This window comes from Jaculus jaculus, chromosome 9, assembly GCF_020740685.1.
Source record: "Jaculus jaculus isolate mJacJac1 chromosome 9, mJacJac1.mat.Y.cur, whole genome shotgun sequence".
NCBI classification, from domain to species: domain Eukaryota; kingdom Metazoa; phylum Chordata; class Mammalia; order Rodentia; family Dipodidae; genus Jaculus; species Jaculus jaculus.
In genome coordinates, this window is record NC_059110.1 from 57,777,963 (window position 1) to 57,794,036 (window position 16,074).

The window sequence follows — 16,074 nt, forward strand, 5'->3', positions numbered from 1 at the left end:
GCAGATCCAAAGGAGAGATCCACCCCATCATACCTCAAAAGGGCCCTGGCTGAAACTAAGGAAAATTGGCCAAGCAAGCAAGGGTGCTGTTTTCCTGATGAACCAGATACCAGCACAAGGGGAAAGGAGACCAATACAGAGAAAAATCAACTCCTACCAAAACAGAGAGCCAGAGACTCAGAGGCCCCCAACACCTCATCGCTGAAGCAGACCAAAAATGAACCCAACATGGCTCAGGGAAATTTTGCAGAAGAGGGGGCAGAAAGAATGTCAGAGCCACATGTTGGGTCAAGATATGTAGAGACATTTATCATACCAATAACTGTGAGCTAACTCCCCAATGCATGACTCATATACCTCAACAAGGAAGGGCCAAAGGGGAAGGGGTATGTCACAGATGATCCTAATAATGGTACCAAACTGCCTGTATTTGCTGAATAGAAAGCTAATAAAAAAAAATAATAATAATAGGAAAAAACTGCAAAAAAGAAAAAAAAAAAAGAATGTCAGAGGCACGTGTTGGGTCATGATATGCAGAGACATTTATCTTACCCAAAACTGTGGGCTAACTCCACAATGCATGACCCATAAACCTCCACAAGGAGGGGCCAATGGCAGGGGTAGGTCACAGATGAGCATAATAATTGTATCAAACTGACTGTATTTACTGAATACAAGCTATTTAATTAAAAATAATGAAAAAGAAGAAAAATAAATTATTTTTTTTAAAAAAAGCAAATTGCAGGCACAACATCAGCATAAGAGGATTTCCTAGAGACAGAGGTGTTGCTCCCTGGAATGTCAACTGATCAAATCAGACATTTTGCAAGGTTAAATAAAAGGTTTGAGCTACACTAAGCCTTGTAATCTGTTTTTACCAATCTAAATGCCAAAACTGAATTGCCAATATAAAGACTGCCAAGTTTCTTTGCATTGTATGTCAGTATGGTGTTTTCCTTGATAGTGCCATCAATAAACATGTCTGGGGATCAAAAATAAATAAATAAAAGAAAATTGGTGCTAATGTTTTCCATTAATTTCCCATGTATATGTCCAAGCAAACTATCAACTCAAATATATCCATCTATCAGACTCCCAATATTTAGAGTCCTCAATTTCCTTTGGATAGATTCACTAGGTAAACTGTCTCTATCTGCACCATTCACTATTATAAGAAGAAAAAAGCATTTTAATTAATCTGAGGATACCACAGACCAGAGTTAGACTCTTAAGTGTATATATCTATTAAAAGGACAACCAGGCCTAGAGAGATGGCTTTGCGGTCAAGACACTTGTGTGAGAAGCCTAGGTACCCACTGACTATCTAGACCCCACTTTACCCAGATACTCAAAGGTGAGGCAAGTGTGAGTTCACACGTGTCCACTAGGTGGTGCAAGCACCTGGAGTTCGATTATAGTGGCTGAGGCCCTGGAACAACAATTTTCTCTTTTAAAAACAAACAATAGAATAGCGTATCCACAAGAAAAAAATGAAGTTTCTACCATGGCAATAAAGCAAATTAAATGATTAAAGGAAATAAAATAGATGGAAAGAAACTGTCATATCTTTACAACCCTTATTCTGTATCAAAATCAAAATGTATGAATCATAAATAAAAATATCATAAATATATATATATATATATATATATATATATATATATATCAGAGTGTGTAATGAAATATATATTTCATATATATATCATATATATATATCATATATATATTTCATTACACACTCTGAAAGAATGAAGAAAATACAGTATTATTTATAGGTGTGAAAACTAAAATGATAGAGTTGAGTTAAATTATTCTTCACATATTTGCAAGTATGAATAGAAAATTGAAATTTGTCACATTTTGCCTACATGAACTGCCAATCAACTCTTAGAGGATTCTACAGAATCTCATTGACAGGCATGTTCTTTGTGTATGCAAGGCCCCATGCAAGTCAACAGTACTGTCTCCAGAAAAAGTTAATAATCTGTCTACTATTGTATTTTTCCTCATAATTGAAGTGGCATCTGAAATAATTTGTCAGTGAAGCACTGAGCATAACATCATTACAAAACATGCCATGTCCTTTTATCATGCTTACATTTTTGAGTTCAGTAAATGAAGTAAACATTTAGACCAAGATGTTGTAGTTCAAATCAAGAATTTTAGCCACAGAACTTATACACCATTACTCATGAATTATTATATACAGCAATAGATCCTTCCAGATTCAACTCATTTTAAACTTTTGCTTAAGAAGGTAAAGGAATCATAACATACACAATTTATTAAAAATGGAAACTATTTTTTCCCAAAAATCATATGGGAATATTTTCTGATTCTAAATTCGTCATTATTTTATATCTATTTCAGAAAGTTTGGTATTGAATAATAGACATTGATTAAATGAGTATAGTTGTTTAGGTCCACAAAGTTTAAACTTCAAAAGAAAATATACTATATCACATATTTCCCCTCATATGTGAAGTTTAGAGTATAAAAAATAAAAATAAAGACATGGAGGGGCCTGTCATGTCTGGAGCCTGTGCATTCCAGGCTCTTGCTTGTGTTGCCCTGTGTGTGAGGCCTGTGTATTTCGTCTGGTGAGGGGACTGGTTTCTCTGGGGCCAGTGTGTTCAAGGTGCCTGCATGTGTAGGGCCTGTGCTCTACCAGCTGGCAAGTGGCACCAAGTATATGCAGCTTGTATGTTCCAAGCACCTGCTTGTGGGACCTGTGAGCTCCAGGCTGGTAAGAGGCTTTATGTTTCTTCATCTTATGTACTCAATTGGTGCCAACTCAGCAGACAAATGATCCAGCCTGGTCCCTGGAGACTGGTGAACCACATCCCCTTCCTTGCCCCTATCCAACCCCTCCCCCCACACTTCTGGTATATGACTAGAGTGCCCTTTACACATAATTCCTATCCCAGGGGGTGAGGACAGAAATATCTGGTAACAATCAAGGGGATACCAGTAAGTCCCCTATGATCTGCTTAGGTGAGTAAAGTAGGGGAGCAAGAACAAGTGTTAAGGCTCCAAAGTCGCACAGCAAGACACAGTTATGATAATGGATTGAGTATGTCTGACCAAACTCTCTCAGCCATTAACCTAGAGCCTCAGGTAGATGTGCAACATACAGAATGTGCATATCTGTGGATACAACACAATAAAACTCCAGTCTGGATCAAACTCAAAGGAGAACACTCATTGAAGATTCTACAAGGGTAAATACTTGCTTCTTCCTTAATAAAAATTAAAAAAAAAAAAAAAAACTTTAACCATAGGTGGGTAAACACCCACCCACACAAATAAAATAGGTGACACTACAAACTGAGAGATCTCGACCAAGGCTGCCTAGGCCCAAACTGGAAATCTCCATTGAAAACACAGAACACTGAACTGGAAGCAAATCATCACAACCAACCATCACATAAATAAAAATGAGTAGAATCATCTCTTATACGGCTTTCTTCACTAGGCTTAACTTATTAAAGAAAACCCGAGGGACCTCCTAAGAGAGATAAATGAACAGAAGGTGAATCAAAAATTAGAGGATTTTGGGCTGGAGAGATGGCTTAGCAGTTAAGAACATGCCTGTGAAGTGTAAGGACCCTGGTTCGAGGCTCTATTCCCCAGGACCCATGTTAGCCAGATGCACAAGGAGGCACACATTTCTGGAGTTCGTTTGCAGTTGCTGGAAGCCCTGGCATGCCCATTCTTTCCTTCTCTCTCTCTCTCTCTCTCTCTCTCTCTCTCCCTCCCTCCCTTCCTCCCTCCCTCCCTCCCTCTTTCTCTATCTGTTGCTCTCAAATAAATAAATAAAAATTAAAAAAAAATTAAAGGATCTCAATAACCAACTGATTAAGCAAAATGAAGACTTGATTAAGAACATGAATGAATTCCAAGAAGCACCAAGATGGACTTCCACTTAAGATGGCAGTGCAGGAACCATGCCAAAGCAGCTGAGGGGAGGAAAAAAAAAAAAAAAACAGAAAAATACACACTTTTAGTACAAAGTGAGATATATAAGAAACTAAAATGGCAGCAGAGAAGTAGGAGATATCCAGAGCATCCAGAGCCCACACAGGCAGGCTGAAGTAGCTCCAGCAGCAGCAGGTCCAGCAGCGGCGGCTCCAGCAGCAGCCGCGATGCCAGTTCCATGGGGCTACAGCTGCCAGGCTCGGCTTGAGCTGCAGGAAAAGCCAGTGCAAAGCTCCAGCGAACAGAGCAGTGGTCCTATGACCCAGCCAGCCTTCTAGAACCCACAGTGCACCAAAGAAGGACCCAAACAGGAGCAGCATAACTGAGACCAAAATCATCCCAAAAGGTAAGTGGGATTACACCAGGTCAGTACCCGCCCAATAAACATGGTATAGACACCTGAACTGGAAGTTCTAAATGCAACTTCCAAATAAGGATAAATTATATGTTAAATCTGATGGATGGTCAGATTTTCCATTCTTAAATAAGCTATATTTGGGGCTTCTTATTTGTTGCTTCTTGATTTATAGTGGCTTTGTTTCCTCTTCTGTTATACATTAGGGAAGGGTCTCACTTGGTCACAAGCTCATGTGGAACCTTCAACAGACCAGAAATCTTAACCTTCTTTTTGATAGAGGACCTGGTTGTCATAATACCTACACTTTCATAAATAATCTGTGCTGTTTTTCATTGAATGTGCACATTGTTTAGTTAAATTTTAGAATCTCCCTGTATTTTGTTCCACAAAGTCTACTTGAATACTCTGAGAGCAGGAAAACCAAACAACTAGGTTCACTATTGTATATACTCTGAGAGTCTTAAGAGCCACAACTAGCACCTTAAGCTCCTACCCTGAAGATATATAACATCAAACTGATAGATACATTGAATAATACCCAGCTAACTAGAAAAGGCAAGCATTAAATTAATCACAGAGGCAAAAGTATATACATTATAATGCAAGCAACACCAAAATTTAAGACAGTATAAATCCACAAAAAAATATTAATGCATCAGAAATGGCCTCCACTGAGAACGAACTAGAGGAAATGCCTGAGAAAGATTTCAAAAGAATGATTATAAATATTTTCAAAGAAGTCAAAGAAGAAATCCAAGGAATCAAAGAGGACATCAAAGGAATCAAAGGAGACACAGAACACCAATTTAATGAAATAAAGAGATCAATACAAGACATACATAAGGAAACAGAAATAATAAATAAAAACCAGTCAAAATTACTAGCAATGAAGGAAACAGTTAATGAAATTAAAAAAAAAAAAAAAAACAACTCTGTAGAAAATCTCACCAATAGAACGTATGAAGGAGAGGACAAAATATCTAAGCTAGAAGACCAGGTAGCAGATCTAATACAGTCCAACAAAGAGAAAGCAAACACATAGAAAAGCATGAATGGGAATTTCAATATATTTGGGACACTATGAAAAGATCAACATAAGAATTCAGATAATAGTAGAAGGAGAAGAATTTCAATCCAAAGGCATAGTAGGCATGTTCAACAAAATCATAGGAGAAAACTTTCCCCAAATTGGGAAAGAGATGCCAATGCAGACACAGGAATCCTTTAGAACACCAAACAGACAAAATCTAGAAAGAATCTCTCTTCTCCATATTATATTCAATATACCAAACACACAAACCAAAGGAAAAATATTGAAAGTAATTAGGGAGAAAAATCAAGTTACGTACAAAGGCAAGCCTATTGGGATTACAATAAATTACTCAATACAAACTTTAAAAACCAGAAGGGCTTGGAGTGGATGTATTCCAAGTAATGGAAGCTAAAAACTGTCAACTAAGGTTACTTTGTCCTGCAAAGCTATCCATTCAAATAGATGGAGAAATAAGGATGCTTTTCTTTCTCTTCCACATGGAACATTCTTTCAAGTATTTTCTGTAGAGCTGGGTTTCTCTTCAAATACTCCTTTAGCAGGCTAAAGGAGTATTTGAAGAGAAACCCAGCTCTACAGAAAATACTTGAAAGAAAAGCACACATATAAGAAACCTGGACAAAACAAAAAATACTCAAATACTAGTTATCACAAAAGAGCAAAGGTAGAACTGGAAGAACTACACAAAATGGCAAACATAAATACACACCTTTTAATGATATCTTTTAATATCAATGGTCTCAATGTCCCAAACAAAAGACATAGGTTTGCAGACTGGGTAAAGAAGCAGGATCCTACAATATGTTGCCTCCAAGAAACCCACCTTTCTACAAAGGATGGACATTATCATAGGGTGAAAGTTGGAAAACGGTGTTTCAAGCAAATGGGCCTAGAAAATAAGCAGGGGTTGATATCCTAATATACGACAAGGTAGACTTCAGTCCAAGGTTAATCAAGAAACACAAGGCAGGTCACTTTATATTGATTAAGGGCACACTCCAACAGGAGGACATTACAATCCTAAACATATATGCACCTAACATGGGGGCTCCCAAATTCATCAAACAAATGCTATTAGAACTAAAGTCACAGATAACACCAAACACAGTGGTAGTGGGTGACTTCAACATCCCTCTCTCATCAATTGACAGGTCATGCCAGGAAAAAATAAACAGAGAGGCATCTGGATTAAATGAGCTCATAGGAGGAATGGACCTAACAGATATATACAGGACATGTCATCAAAATGCTGCAGAATATACATCTTTTCAGCAGCACATGGAACATTCTCTAGAATAGAACATACATAAGGACACAAAGCAAATCTTAACAAATACAGGAAAATTGAAATAATTCCTTGCATTCTATCTGACCACAGTGGAATCAAACTACAAATAAACAGCAAGAAAAGCTATAAAGCATACACAAAATCATGGAAACAAAACAATACACTTCTAAATGATGACTGGGTCAATGAATAAATCAAGAAGGAAAACAAAATATATAGAGAGTCAAACAATAATGAGAACACAACATACCAAAATCTCTGGGACACAATGAAGGCAATACTAAACACAAAAGGGAAATTACAGACCAATTTCTGTCATGAACACAGAGGCAAAAATTCTTAACAAAATATTGGCAAACAGAATACAAGAACATATCAGAAATATCATTCACCCTGACCAAGTAGGCTTTATTCCAGAGATGGAGGGATGGTTCAACAAAATGTAATACATTATATAAATGTACTGAAGGACAAAAGTCATATGATCATCTCATTAGATACAGAAAAAGCATTTGACAAAGTCCAATATTCCTTCATGATAAAAGTCCTACAGAGACTGGGAATAGAAGGAACATATCTCAATATAATAAAGGCTATTTATGACAAGCCTACAGCCAACATATTATTAAATGGGGAAAATCTGGAAGCTTTTTCACTAAAATGAGGAATAATAAAAGGGTATCCACTGTCCCCATTTTTATTTAATATAATACTGGAAGTCTTGGCCATAGCACTAAGGCAAGAGACACACATAAAAGGGATACAAATAGGGAAGGAAGAGATCAAGTTATCATTATTTGCAGATGATGTTATTCTGTATATAAAGGACCCTAAAAACTCTACCAGCAAACTGTTAGAGCTGATAAACACCTATAGCCATGTAGCAGAATACAAATAAATACACAGATATAAGTATCATTCCTATATGCTAACAACAAACACACAGAGGATGAAATCAGAGAATCACTCCGATTCAAAATTGCATCAAAGAAAATAAGGTACCTTGGAATAAACCTAACCAAGGAAGTAAAGGATCTCTACAAAGAAAACTGTAAAATACTCAAGCAAGAAACTGCAGAAGACACTAGGAAATGGAAAACCATCCCTTGTTCCTGGATCAAAAGACTCAATATTGTGAAAATGGCAACTTACCAAAAGCAATCTACACATTTAATGTAATCCCCATCAAAATTCCAACAGCATTCTTCATAGAAATAAAAAAAAAATCCGAAAATTCATTTGGAATCACAAAAAAACATCAAATATCTAAAGTAATACTGAGTCAGAAAAATAAGGCTGGTGGTATCACCATACTTGATTTTAACCTATACTACAGAGCAATAGTAACAAAAACAGCATGATACTGGAACAAAAGCAGGCATGTAGATCAACAGAACATAATAGAGGACCGAGATGCAAGTCTAGGTAGCAATAGCCACATGATATTAGATAAAAATGCCAAAAATTATAGAGTTCAGTTCCTAGCAGGGCCTCCCACGTTACTTCTGCTCTCCCACCTAAAACCGCACCTGCACACTGTGCCTCTTCTTCTCTGTGGCCTTGCTCAGCTCAAAGTGACATGGCCTAGTGCACCAAGAAGGTTGCCACCGTTGGTAAGTACGGGACCGGCTCTGGGGCCTCCCTTCGAAAAATGGTGAAGAAAATTGAAACTAGCCAACATGCCAAGTACACTTGCTTCTTCTTTGGCAAAACCAAGATGAATTGACGGGCTGTTGGTATCTGGCACTGTGGTTCTTGGATGAAAACAAATTTGGGCAGCCCTGGACCTACAATAAAACTTCTGCTGTCATAGTCAAGTCTGCTATCAGAAGACTGAAGGCACTGAAGGACCAGTAGAAGCTCTATCATTTGAGACATCCCTGGCCTGCAATAAATAGATTAATTTATGTAACCAAGTCAACTTGTTTGTTAATTATAAAAAAAAAAAAAAAGCCAAAATACTCATTAGAGAAAAGACAGCCTCTTTAGCAAATGGTGTTGGGAAAACTGGATATTTATCTGTAGAAGAATGAATATAGATTCTTCTCTCTCTCCATGCACAATAATTAAGTCCAAACGGATTAAAGACCTTAACATCAGACCTGAAACTCTGAAATTGCTAGAGGAAAAAAGTAGGCAAAACCCTTCAACATATTGGTCTTGGCAAAGACTTTCTGAATATAACCCCAATTGTGCTGGCAATAAAACCACAGACTAACTGCTGGGACTGCATGAAATTACAAGGATTTTGTACAGCAAAGGACACTGTGAATAAAACAAAGAGTCAATGTACAGAATGGGAAAAAAATTGTTGCCAACTATACATCTGATAGAGGATTAATATCTAGGATATACAAAGAAAAGAAAAAATTAAATACTAAGCAATCAAACAAACCAATTAAAAAAATGGGCTATAGAACTAAATAGAGAGTTCTCAAAAGAAGAAATATGGATGGCATATAAGCATCTAAAACATGTTCTACATCCCTAGTCATCATGGAAATGCAGATTAAAATTACATTGAGATTCCATCTCACTTCTATCAGATTTCATCATGAAAACATGACCATAAATGCTGGCAAGGCTGTGGAAAAAGAGGAACCCTTTACACTGTTGGTGGCAATGCAATCTGGTCCAGCCATTGTGGAAATCAGTGTGGAGGTTCCCAAGACAGCTAAAAATTGATCTACCATATGACCCAGCTATAGCACTCCTAGGCATATATCCTAAGAACTCATCTCATTACCTTAGAAATACTTGCTCAACCATGTTTATTGCTGCTCAATTCATAATAACTGGGAATTGGATCCAGCCTAGATGTCCTTCAAATGATGAGTGGATAATGAATATATGGCACATTTATACAATGGAGTTCTACTCAATGGTAAAGAAATAGGAAGTTATGTAATTTGCAGGAAAATAGATGGATATGGAAAGGATTATAATAAGTGAGGTAACCCTGGCCCAGAAATCCAAGAATTGCATGTTCTCGCTCATATGTGGATCCTAGCTACGGATGATTGGGCTACTGTGTGAGAAGGAAAAAAAAAAAAAAAAAAAAAAAACAAAAAAAACTCAGTATCAGAGGCCTGTAAACTAGAAAAAAGATATAAAGGGAAGATAAAGGAAGGGAGGGGGGTTCTTAATAGGATGGTATTGCATATATTTAAGTAGTACAATAGTTTAATTTGGGTGAAAATGCCCATGTGAAGTCAGGGGAAGAGATCAAATAAAGGAAAGCTGGAGGGAGGGCTAATCAAAATCTAAGAGGATATAAATAAATCATATGGAATCCTACTTTTTTGGGCAAGGGAGCACTAATGATCCATAGATTGTTGCTATAAAATGTTCAGTGCCAGGGATGGGATACCTTCCAGTGAGTTGTTATCCAGGGAGGTCCCTGATGCCCCCAAAACATTATAGGCCATTGCCAAGTCCCTAGGTTTCCCACCAGGAATAGTTGGTAAGGACCTATTGCTGAAGACTCCACATACATGGGCTTCAAGGCCACTGAGAAATCCTGTTGGAACTCAGCTGATAACCTCCTTCAGGTATACCAGCCAACAGAACGCTGGAAGAAGGCATTCTGCATGCAGTTCAATGGGAGAGAGAGAAATCACCAGTGAAGATACTCAACAGTGAACCCTGCAAGCCTTATATTTGGCCAGCCAGGCCAAAGGAGCCAACAGGTGCAATAGTGGCAGGTCTGTCATGGTGGAAACCAAGTGCCCTCTAATTGGACTTGAGGCCAGCTCCATGGGAGGGAATACATAACTGATACTGAAACCTCAAAACAGGGATAGTCATGAGCCCTAGAAGTGTAACACCTACTGTTGTCTGGCTAACTGTATATACTATGCTTATCAAACTGCCCAGTAAGCACTTCTCTTAATGTTCATACCCTTATATTAATGCTACTCTCACTTTTGGTAAAGAATCTTCTCTTTTCAAATGGCAGTGACCTTGGGATGACTCAGGAGGTATCATGGTGCTGGAAAGAAGTAATCACAGCACCCAGTACTGCAATATCTCTATCACACCTTCCAAGGCTCTGGGTCTAATGGTAAAGAGGTGGCAGAAAGAATGTAAGAATGAAAGGAAGGGTAAGACTCCATACAATGTGCTCCATCCAGCACAAAATGGCATGGATATCCATGGCCTCATAGTGCCTGACACTGCCTTCACAAGACGATCATAAGCAGAGGAAAACATCATGACATCAAAATTAAAAGAGAGACTGATTGAGATGGGGAGGGGATATGATGGAGAATGGAGTTTCAAAGGGGAAAGTGGGGAAAGGGAGGGTATTAACATGGGGTATTTTTTTATAATCATGGAAGTCATTAAGAACAATTTGGAAAAAATAAAAAAAGAAGAAGCACCAAGTAAATCAAACCGTGACCTGAATTGGAACTAGGCAAACAGAAGGATACTGTATATAATAAGGCAACAGAATGTATAAAGCAAATAGAGATTATAAAAGCCTCACTAGAATCACTTGCTAACAGAGTCAATCAGGTAGAAGCCAGACCATCAAATCTGGAAGCCAAAACTGAAAAATGGTTTGGAAATCCAAAACTTTGAAGATTTCAACAAAATCATGTGAACTGAACATGAGGAAACTGTGGAAATATAAAATAAACAAATATCTGGATCAAGGGTATGCCAGATGGGAAATAAATGCAGACCAAAGGAATGGACAATATATTCAACAAAATTATTGAAGAAAACTTTCCTACCCCATCAAAGCAGAGACACAACCAGAAATAAAAAGCTCACAGAACTCCAAGCATATAGACCACCGAGGAAGCTCTCCAAGACCCATCATCATAAAACTCTAAACAAAACAAAGACAGTGTGCTAAAAGCAACATGAAAGAAACAACATATTACATACAAAGGCAATCACATTAGATTTACCTCAGATTTTTCATATGGAAACCCTAAAGGCCAGAAGGGCCTGCAATGATGTACTTCAAAGTCTAAAATAATCTATGGCTTCCAACCCAAACTACTGTACCAAAATAAAATATCTTTCATAATAGGTGGTAAAAGGAAAACTGTCCATGATCACAGCAGGTTCTATGATTATATGAACATAAGACCAAACCTACAGAGGCTATTTTTGGAAATGCTCCATTTGGATGGGTCAAATATCCAACCTCAAGAGCCTGAGAGGAAGAACTCAATAACCAAAACTAGAGAAGACAGAAAAACATACAAAATCCCCAAAACACCAGACTCCGTAAAGCCTTTGGTATGGCAGAGATTCAATCAAACCTCACCATAATAATAATGAAGACCTTAATTCACCCACCAATGACACAAGCATGCCATTTCAGGATCATGAGGAATTGAGCGCTGAAGAGCTACTTGACACAGTTCCAGCCCAGCTGTCTCTTCCTTGAAGTCCAATGTGGCCCCTCTATAGAAAAATCTTTGGCTCTCTATGCTACAGTAATATGTGGTTTTCTGTATAATGTTTGTCTTTCTCTGTCTTTCACTTGGTGTACCAATCTCTAAGTTTACATTTCCAGTAAAAATTGGTGTTGATGAAGTGTTGGTCAATGTACCTGAAAGAGGCTCTGACACAGAATTGGAAAAACAAGAAAATGGGTCAGAGATAATTGTTTTCCTTAAAGGCCTTAAAGAAAGTCAGGCATGAAGTACAGTACACTTAGGAGGAAACAATGAACCACCTGAGACAATGCAAAAATTGTTCTATGACTAATTTTTCTAAATGTTGGCAATTGAAGTTGACTCTTTACCAAGAATCTTTACAGAAAAACAACTGAACTCAGAGTTCAATAGGGGGACCAAAGTCTTAGTATTGAAGGGACGTGAAAAGGAAAATTCAAAATAAATAATTAAAGGACAAATGGATCTACTGGATCAGTGATTAATGATGGGAAGCCCCGTTTGTGGTTGTTTTGCCTCTCAACTTTAATAGAGTAATTGAAAGTAGAAGTTCAGGAAATCACAAGTGCTTGACTGCACATACATGGGGAAAGTGTGAAAACAGTTAATCATTATAGGTGCCTGACGACTTTACTTGAGGTGAATAATTATGGGATTGTTTGATGATAAGGAATAAAAAAAAAAAGTTTCTATGAATTCTGTGAAATTGTACCTTTCTTGAAGTTTGTTCTTGCATGACGTGATCTGAAAATAAAAGACTGAGGGTAAGAGCTGTGGCAAGGAAGAAAGAAAGAAAAAAAAGGAGAGCAAGACGAAAACACTCAGCTGCCTTCAGCATTAATCTGTCAGCTTGCACCAGAACTTGACTTCGAGTCGTTATTTCACTGCTCCCTTTCACACCTCTCTTCGGGGTCCCTCCTTCAAGCCATGGCTGGGCCCTGGCAAGTTAACAGGTTGAATCAGAAAAAAATGGACTGTTCTATTTGTTGTTATCAAACGAATCCCACCTCAGTTCTAAAGACAGGCACCTCCTCAGTGTGAAAGGATGAAAACTGATTTTCCAAACAAAGGTAAATAAACATGTGTGTGGGAAACCTTTTTGAATAATTTTGTTGAATATGTTTCCCATGGCTTATGTCTGAATTTCTTACACTTCTGATATACCCATGATCTCGATGTTTGGTCTTTTTAATGTATCTACAATTCTTTCATATTCTGTTCACACAATTATTTTGATGAAATGAAAAATAAAGACATCTTAAATTAACATTTTTAAAGTAACAACAGGCATCAAAATATTACAAGAATCACCAGAGTATATTTCCAAAACCTTTATTCCACAAATCAGCTAACCTTGAAGAAAGGAATTAATTCCTCTCCATATGCCATGTACCAAAATTGAATTCAGAACAGATAAATCCCCCAAATAAACCTACTACATTCATTGAGATTGAAAATGTAATAAAAAATTGTCTACTCAGTGTTAAAGAAAAATGAAATTATGAAATTTATAGGAAAATAGATGGCTCTGGAAAGGCCATACTTAATGAGGTAACCCAGGCCCCGAAAGCCAAACATTGCATTTTCTCTCTCATATGTAGATCCTAGCTACAAATGATTGGACTTCTCTGTGAGTTAGAATAAAACTCACAGGCAAAGTCCAATAAGCTAAAAAGGGGACATAAAGGAAATAGAAAGGGAGGGGGTGTCTTAATAGGATGGGATTGTATATATGTAAGTAGAAGAACAGATTAATGGGGGTGGAAAGGCCTAAGTGAGGTCAGGGGAAGAGATTGAGTAAAGGAAAGTTGGGGGAGGCCTAATCAAAATCTAAGAGGGTATGAATAAATCATATGGAAACCTACTTTTTTGGACAATGGAACACACAGAAGCCATATATTCTTACTAGAAAATTTTCAGTGTCAGGGATGGGATACATTCCAGTGAGTTGTTGGTCATGGATGCCCATGATACTCCTAAAATATTACAGGGCATTGCTGAGTTTGTTGGTTTACCATTGGGAATAGATGGCAAGAATCTTTTGCACAAGACTCCACATACTTGGGCTACAAGGTCACTGAGAAATACTGATGGAGATGTTTGTATAATTGCTTGCATATCATGTGAAAAGCCCTGGGCTGTATCCTTGGCATCACGTAAAGCAGTTGTGACAGCATGCACATTTATTTCTAGCACAGAAGATGTGGAGGAAGAAGGATAAGCTGTTCAAGTCCGTCCCCCTTAGCTACATGCATAGTTCAAGGACACCCTGGACTATTTGAGGCCATTTATAAAAATCATACTTGAAGGTATTTTATGAGTATGTTTTTTTTATATTAAAAATATTTTAGGGGCTAGAGAGATGATTTAGCAATTAACGTGCTAGCCTGCAAAGCCGATCCAGGTTTGATTCCCAAGTACACACATAACCCAGATGCCCATGGTGGTACATGCTACTGGAGTTTGTTTTCAGTGGCTAGAGGTCCTGGAGTGCCCATTCTTTCTATCTCAAATAAATAAAAATAAAATGGTAAACATAATTTAGAACAAGTGTTTTATATAACATGCCATAAAATACTTCAAATATGTGCACATTTTACAGTTTAATAAAGATTAAATATTTAAAAAGATTTTTGAGCTGTAGTAAAATTACTATGTGTAGCAATGGAAAAGTTTTCCTAGAGAGGACAGATAGCATTTTAAAATGCAGTAATATAAAATATACTTTTCTCAGTTGATATATGAACATAATAAATAAACTGGCAATGTATTTGAATGTTGTTTATAAACTTTAGTCTAACATTAACATTAATCCTAGTAAATATTTTATGCATGTAATGTCAGCTCTAGCTCACTGAGGTAAATTTTGAATGGCTTCTGAAAAATACTTAACTGATATAATGTTTCAACAGGCTTCTCTCAGACAAAAGTGTTGGTTGTCTACTTGTTTGGTCCAAAAACCCAGTTTTCTTTGACTTGGTAAGGACTTTGAACTTCTCAAACAGAAGCAAATAACACAATCCTGGGGAATCCCATATGTATATTTGAGGAGTTGCTTTGTGTGCACGTTCATGCAAGTCTGTGTATATGTGTGTGTGTGTGTATGTGTGTACATATTTTTATTGTAAGACTTACATTTTCAATAAGAAATTCTAACTTTCAAATTAAGTTTCCTATGTGGCTAAGCATTCTGATATAAAGTAGAATAAAAGAATATTGGGAGAGAAATTGCTGTACTGAGAAACCTCAAAAGTTTAGCATTTTTGCATCCCTAGAATTCTTGGCAGTGATTCACTTTCCCTTACTTCTTAGTGATTTGTTTATATAGTAATACTTGGGTACTTTGTCCTTTGCTTATATAAAAAGAGGAGCACAATGATTACAGAAAATGAAGACTCCATTAGCTTGAGTGGTGCCCTTTGGCTGACAGACATAATGTTCTCAAACTAGACTACTTCACGCTGCCAATCTTTCCTAATAGAGAATCACTCCATACATATTGAAGGCTCTCTGAAAATAGTTTTTCTCTTTATAAAGACTGGGATAGAAACAGGTGAAACATAAAAATCATTTATTAAGTGCATTGAGAGAGTGACTTGGTTCATAATTCCTGAGAATTAAGAAAGACATAGTGAGTTTTGGAGAAGGGTAAACTCTGGGATGTGCACATGCCACAGGCTGAAGAAGGAAAGGTGGCAGAGCCACAAGTGATCTAGTGAGACCACCTTCCTGGGAAACGGCCACCATTTAAGGTCTCCAAATAAGTTGCTTGCCAAAGTTTATATCTTATTCAACTTAAAATAGAAATTTCAAATGGCTTCCCTTTTTTCATGGAAATGCACTTTATTCATGTTTGGATTTCAAAGGCTAATGACTTAATTTTAGAAACCAATATAATAAAGACAGAGAGCAAATGAACAGAAATAGGAAAAGTGTAAATAAAATGTCCAAATTGTTTAGTTTTTCCATGTTTAGAAGATCA

The 16,074-nt window shown here is 37.2% G+C and overlaps 1 pseudogene; it reads left to right on the forward strand.

Annotated features, from left to right (window-relative positions):
- The first annotated feature begins 8,254 nt into the window (after nt 1-8,254).
- LOC105944398 lies at nt 8,255-8,532 on the forward strand (annotated as a pseudogene).
- Nucleotides 8,533-16,074: the final 7,542 nt, after the last annotated feature.